The 6333-nt window shown below is 39.2% G+C and overlaps 1 non-coding gene across 1 annotated transcript; it reads right to left on the bottom strand.

The window, feature by feature from the left end:
- Positions 1-1330: 1330 nt before the first annotated feature.
- On the bottom strand, positions 1331-1434 carry LOC112761339 (small nucleolar RNA R71). The gene has a single exon (XR_003181739.1). It is a non-coding gene; the product is annotated as a small nucleolar RNA R71 (small nucleolar RNA).
- Positions 1435-6333: the final 4899 nt, after the last annotated feature.

Genomic DNA, 6333 nt, shown 5'->3' with positions numbered 1-6333 from the left:
ATCTTTTTCAAAATCTTTTTTCAAAAATCAAATCTTTTTCAAATTTCTTAGTTATTTTCGAAAATTTCAAAAATATTTTTCAAAAATCTTTTTCTTATTTTTATATCAAATTTTCGAAAATAACATAAACAATTAATGTTTTGATTCAAAAAAATTTGAAGTTTGTTACTTGCTTGTTAAGAAAGATTCAAACTTTAAGTTCTAGAATCATATCTTGTGATTTCTTATGAATCAAGTCATTAATTGTGATTTTAAAAATCAAATCTTTTTCAAAACTAATTTCAATCATATCTTTTCAAAAATATCTTCTTATCTTATCTTTTTCAAAAATATCTTTTCTAACTTCCTAACTTCTTATCTTTTCAAAGTTTGTTTCAACTCACTAACTAACTTTTTGTTTGTTTCTTAACTTTTTCAAAACCACCTAACTAATTCTCCCTTTCTAATTTTCGAAAATATCTCCCCCTTTTTCAAAAATTTCTTTTTAATTAACTAATTATTTTTATTTTTATTTTCGATTTCAAAAAAAAAAATTTACTAAATATTTTTCAAAAACTATTTTCAAAAATCACTAACTCCTTTTCAAAAACAATTTTCGAAAAATCCCTCCTTCTCTCTCATCCTATTCTATTTATTTATTCATCTACTAACATCTCTTCCTCACATCATCACCAAATTCGAACCCCCTCCTCTATCTGTGTTCGAATTTCTTCTTCTTCTTTTCTACTAACAATAAGGAACCTCTTTACTGTGACATAGAGGATTCCTCTTCTTTTCTTTTTCTCTCTTCTTTCTTATGAGCAGGGACAGAGAAAAAGGCATTCTTGTTGAAGCTGATCCAGAACCTGAAAGGACTCTGAAGAGAAAATTAAGAGAAGCTAAATTACAACAATCCAGAGACAACTTGATTGAAAATTTCGAACAAGTAAAGGAGATGGCAGCCGAACCCAACAATAATGTAAGGAAGATGCTTGGTGACTTTACTGCACCTAATTCCAATTTACATGGAAGAAGCATCTCCATTCCTGCCATTGGAGCAAACAACTTTGAGCTGAAACCTCAGTTAGTTTCTCTGATGCAGCAGAACTGCAAGTTTCATGGACTTCCATCTGAACATCCTTTTCAGTTCTTAACTGAATTCTTGTAGATATGTGATACTGTTAAGACTAATGGAGTAGATCCTGAAGTCTACAGGCTCATGCTTTTCCCTTTTGCTGTAAGAGACAGAGCTAGATTATGGTTGGATTCTCAATCCAAGGACAGCCTGAACTCTTGGGATAAGCTGGTCACGGCTTTCTTAGCCAAGTACTTTCCTCCTCAAAAGCTGAGCAAGCTTAGAGCTGATGTTCAAACCTTCAGACAGAAAGAAGGTGAATCCCTCTATGAAGCTTGGGAAAGATACAAACAGTTGACCAAAAAGTGTCCTTCTGACATGCTCTCAGAATGGACCATCCTGGATATATTCTATGATGGTCTGTCTGAGTTATCAAAGATGTCATTGGATACCTCTGCAGGTGGATCCATTCACCTAAAGAAAACTCCTGCAGAAGCTCAAGAACTCATTGACATGGTTGCTAATAACCAGTTCATGTACACTTCTGAAAGGAATCCTGTAAGCAATGGGACGCCTATGAAGAAGGGAGTTCTTGAGATTGATACTCTGAATGCCATATTGGCTCAGAATAAAATATTGACTCAGCAAGTCAATATGATCTCTCAGAGTCTGCATGGAATGCAAGATGCATCCAACAGTACTCAAGAGGCTTCTTATGAAGAAGAAGCTTATGATCCTGAGAACCCTGCAATAGCAGAGGTGAAATACTTAGGTGAACCTTATGGAAACACCTATAACTCATCATGGAGAAATCATCCAAATTTCTCATGGAAGGATCAAAAGCCTCAACAAGGCTTTAATAATGGTGGAAGAAATAGGTTTAGCAATAGCAAGCCTTTTCCATCATCCACTCAGCAACAGACAGAGAACTCTGAACAAAATGCTTCTAATTTAGCAAATCTAGTCTCTGATCTATCTAAGGCCACTGTGAGTTTCATGAATGAAACAAGGTCTTCCATTAGAAATTTGGAAGCACAAGTGGGCCAGCTGAGTAAAAGGATCACTGAAATCCCTCCTAGTACTCTCCCAAGCAATACAGAAGAGAATCCAAAAGGAGAGTGCAAGGCCATTGACATAAGCACCATGGCCGAACCTGTGAGGAGAGGAGAGGACGTGAATCCCAAGGAGGAAGACCTCCTGGGACGTCCAGTGGTCAATAAGGAGCTTCCCTCTGAGGAACCAAAAGACTCTGAGGCTCATCTAGAGACCATAGAGATTCCATTGAACCTCCTTATACCCTTCATGAGCTCTGATGAGTATTCCTCTTCTGAAGAGAATGAGGATGTTACTGAAGAGCAAACTGCCAAGTTTCTTGGTGCAATCATGAAGCTGAATGCCAAATTATTTGGCATTGATACTTGGGAAGTTGAACCTCCCTTGTTCATCAATGAACTAAGTGATCTGGATCAACTGACATTGCCTCAGAAGAGACAGGATCCTGAAAAGTTCATATTACCTTGTACCATAGGCACCATGATCTTTAAAGCTCTGTGTGACCTTGGTTCAGGTATAAACCTCATGCCCCTCTCTGTAATAGAGAAACTGGGAATCTATGGGGTGCAAGCTGCTAAAATCTCACTAAAGATGGCAGACAGTTCAAGAAAACAGGCTTATGGACAAGAAGAGGACGTTTTAGTAAAGGTTGAGGGCCTTTACATCCCTGCTGATTTCATAGTCTTGGATACTGGAAAGGAAGAGGATGAATCCATCATCCTAGGAAGACCTTTCCTGGCCACAGCAAGAGCTGTGATTGATGTTGACAGAGGTGAAATAGTCCTTCAATGGAATGAGAACTCCCTTGTATTCAAAACTCAAAGATCTCCCTCTGCAACCATGGAGAGGAAGCTTGAAAAGCTTCTCTCAAAGCAGAGTCAACCAGAGCCCCCACAGTCAAACTCTAAGTTTGGTGTTGGGAGGCCACAACCAAACTCTAAGTTTGGTGTTGAACTCCCATATCCAAACTCTAAGTTTGGTGTTGGAGAGTCTCAACAAAGCTCTGCACATCTGTGAGGCTCCATGAGAGCCCACTGTCAAGCTATTGACATTAAAGAAGCACTTGTTGGGAGGCAACCCAATGTTTACCTAATTCTTATTTTTATTGTTTTTCATGTTTTCTTAGGTTCATGATCATGTGGAGTCACAAAATAAATAGAAAAATTGAAAACGGAATCAAAAACAGCAGAAGAAAAATCACACCCTGGAGGAGCATCTGTCTGGCGTTCAGCGCCAGAACAAAGCATGGTTCTGGCGCTGAACGCCCAAAATGGGCAGCTTCTGGGCACTGAACGCCAGAACAGGCATGGTTCTGGCGTTCAACGCCAGAAATGGCACACAAATGGGCGTTGAACGCCCAAAATGGCCACCAACCTGGCGCTGAACGCCCAGAGTTGGGTACAAAGGCATTTTTACATGCCTAATGGGTGCAGGGATGTAAAATCCTTGAACACCTCAGGATCTGTGGACCCCACAGGATCCCCACCTACCTCCACTCACTTCTTCTCACCACTTTCTTTCACACAACACCATAAACACTCTTCCCCAAAAACCCTTCACCAATCACCTCAAACTCTCTTCCCCATCACCTCTTCACCACTCACATCCATCCACTCTTCCCCATAAACCTACCTCATAAACTCCACCTACCTTCAAAATTCAAAACCAATTTCCCACCCAAACCCACCCATATGGTGTTTTCGAATATTCTAAGTTTGGTGTGGTAAAAGCATAGCTTTTTTGTTTTTCCATTACCATTGATGGCATCAAAGACCGGAGAATCCTCTAGAAGAGGGAAAGGGAAGATAAAAGCTTCCACATCCGAGTCATGGGAGACGGAAAGGTTCATCTCCAAAGCCCATCAAGACAACTTCTATGATGTTGTGGCCAAGAAGAAGGTGATCCTTGAGGTCCCTTTTAAACTCAAAAGAAATGAGTATCCGGAGATCCGACATGAAATTCAAAGAAGAGGTTGGGAAGTTCTAACAAATCCCATCCAACAAGTCGGCATCCTAATGGTTCAAGAGTTCTATGCCAATGCATGGATCACCAAGAACCATGATCAAAGTAAGAACTCGGATCCAAAGAACTATGTTACAATGGTTCGGGGGAAATACTTAGATTTTAGTCCGGAGAATGTGAGGTTGGCGTTCAACTTGCCATACATGGAAGAGAACGCACGCCCCTACACAAGGAGAGTCAACTTTGATCAAAGGTTGGACCAAGTCCTTATGGACATATGTGTAGAAGGAGCTCAATGGAAGATTGACTCCAAAGGCAAGCCGGTTCAACTAAGAAGATTGGACCTCAAGCCTATAGCTAGAGGATGGTTGGAGTTTATTCAATGCTCAATCATTCCCACTAGCAACCGGTCTGAAGTTACTATAGACCGGGCCATCATGATCCATAGTATCATGATTGGAGAAGAGGTGGAAGTTCATGAGATTATACCTCAAGAACTCTACAAGGTGGCTGACAAGTCCTCCACCATGGCAAGGTTAGCCTTTCCTCACCTCATTTGCCACCTATGCAATTCGGCTGGGATTGACATAGAGGGAGATATCCTCATCAAAGAGGACAAGCCCATCACTAAGAAAAAGATGCAGCAAGCAAGAGAGCCCAATCATGGAGCTCAAGAAGCGCAAGAAGCTCATTTCTATGAGATCCCAGAGATGCCTCAAATGCACTTTCCTCCACAAAATTATTGGGAGCAAATCAACACCTCCCTAGGAGAATTGAGTTCCAATATGGGACAACTAAGGGTGGAACATCAAGAGCACTCCATCATGCTTCATGAAATAAGAGAAGATCAAAAAGCAATGAGGGAAGAGCAACAAAGACAAGGAAGAGACATAGAAGAGCTCAAGGACATCATTGGTTCCTCAAGAAGGAAACACCACCATCACTAAGGTGGATTCATTCCTTGTTCTTCTTTCTTCTGTTTTTCGTTTTCTATGTTATGTGCCTATCTATGTTTGTGTCTTCACTACATGATCATTAGTAGTTAGTAACTTTGTCTTAAAGATATGAATGTCCTATGAATCCATCACCTCTCTTAAATGAAAAATGTTTTAATTCAAAAGAACAAGAAGTACATGAGTTTTGAATTTATCCTTGAACTTAGCTTAATTATATTAATGTGGTGACAATGCTTCTTGTTTTCTGAATGTATGCTTGAACAGTGCATATGTCTTTTGAAGTTGTTGTTTAAGAATGTTAAATATGTTGGCTCTTGAAAGAATGATGACTAGGAGACATGTTATTTGATAATCTGAAAAATCATAAAAATGATTCTTGAAGCAAGAAAAAGTAGCAAAGAGCAAAGCTTGCAGGAAAAAAAAAAAAGAGAAAAAAAATAGGCGAAAAAAAAAATTATAAAGAAAAAGAAAAGCAAGCAGAAAAAGCCAATAACCCTTAAAACCAAAAGGCAAGGGCAAATAAAAAGGATCCCAAGGCTTTGAGCATCAGTGGATAGGAGGGCCTAAAGGAATAAAATCCTGGTCTAAGCGGCTAAACCAAGCTGTCCCTATCCATGTGCTTGTGGCGTGTAGGTGTCAAGTGAAAACTTGAGACTGAGCGGTTAAAGTCAAGGTCCAAAGCAAAAGAAGAGTGTGCTTAAGAACCCTGGACACCTCTAATTGGGGACTTTAGCAAAGCTGAGTCACAATCTGAAAAGGTTCACCCAAGTATGTGTCTGTGGCAATTTATGTATCCGGTGGTAATACTGGAAAACAAAGTGCTTAGGGCCACGGCCAAGACTCATAAAGAAGCTGTGTTCAAGAATCATCATACTGAACTAGGAGAGTCAATAACACTATTCAAAATCTGAAGTTCCTATAGATGCCAATCATTCTGAACCTCAATGGATAAAGTGAGATGCCAAAACTATTCAAGAGGCAAAAAGCAATAAGTCCCGCTCATATGATTAAAGCTCTGTTTCATTGATAGTTTGGAATTTATAGTATATTCTCTTCTTTTTATCCTATTTGATTTTCAGTTGCTTGGGGACAAGCAACAATTTAAGTTTGGTGTTGTGATGAGCGGATAATTTATACGCTTTTTGGCATTATTTTTAGTATATTTTTAGTAGGATCTAGTTACTTTTAGGGATGTTTTCATAAGTTTTTATGTTAAATTCACACTTCTGGACTTTACTATGAGTTTGTGTGTTTTTCTGTGATTTCAGGTATTTTCTGGCTGAAATTGAGGGACTTGAGCAGAAATCA

This window comes from Arachis hypogaea, chromosome 16 (assembly GCF_003086295.3).
Source record: "Arachis hypogaea cultivar Tifrunner chromosome 16, arahy.Tifrunner.gnm2.J5K5, whole genome shotgun sequence".
Lineage (NCBI taxonomy): Eukaryota > Viridiplantae > Streptophyta > Magnoliopsida > Fabales > Fabaceae > Arachis > Arachis hypogaea.
This window is presented reverse-complemented; position numbering and strand designations above follow the sequence as displayed.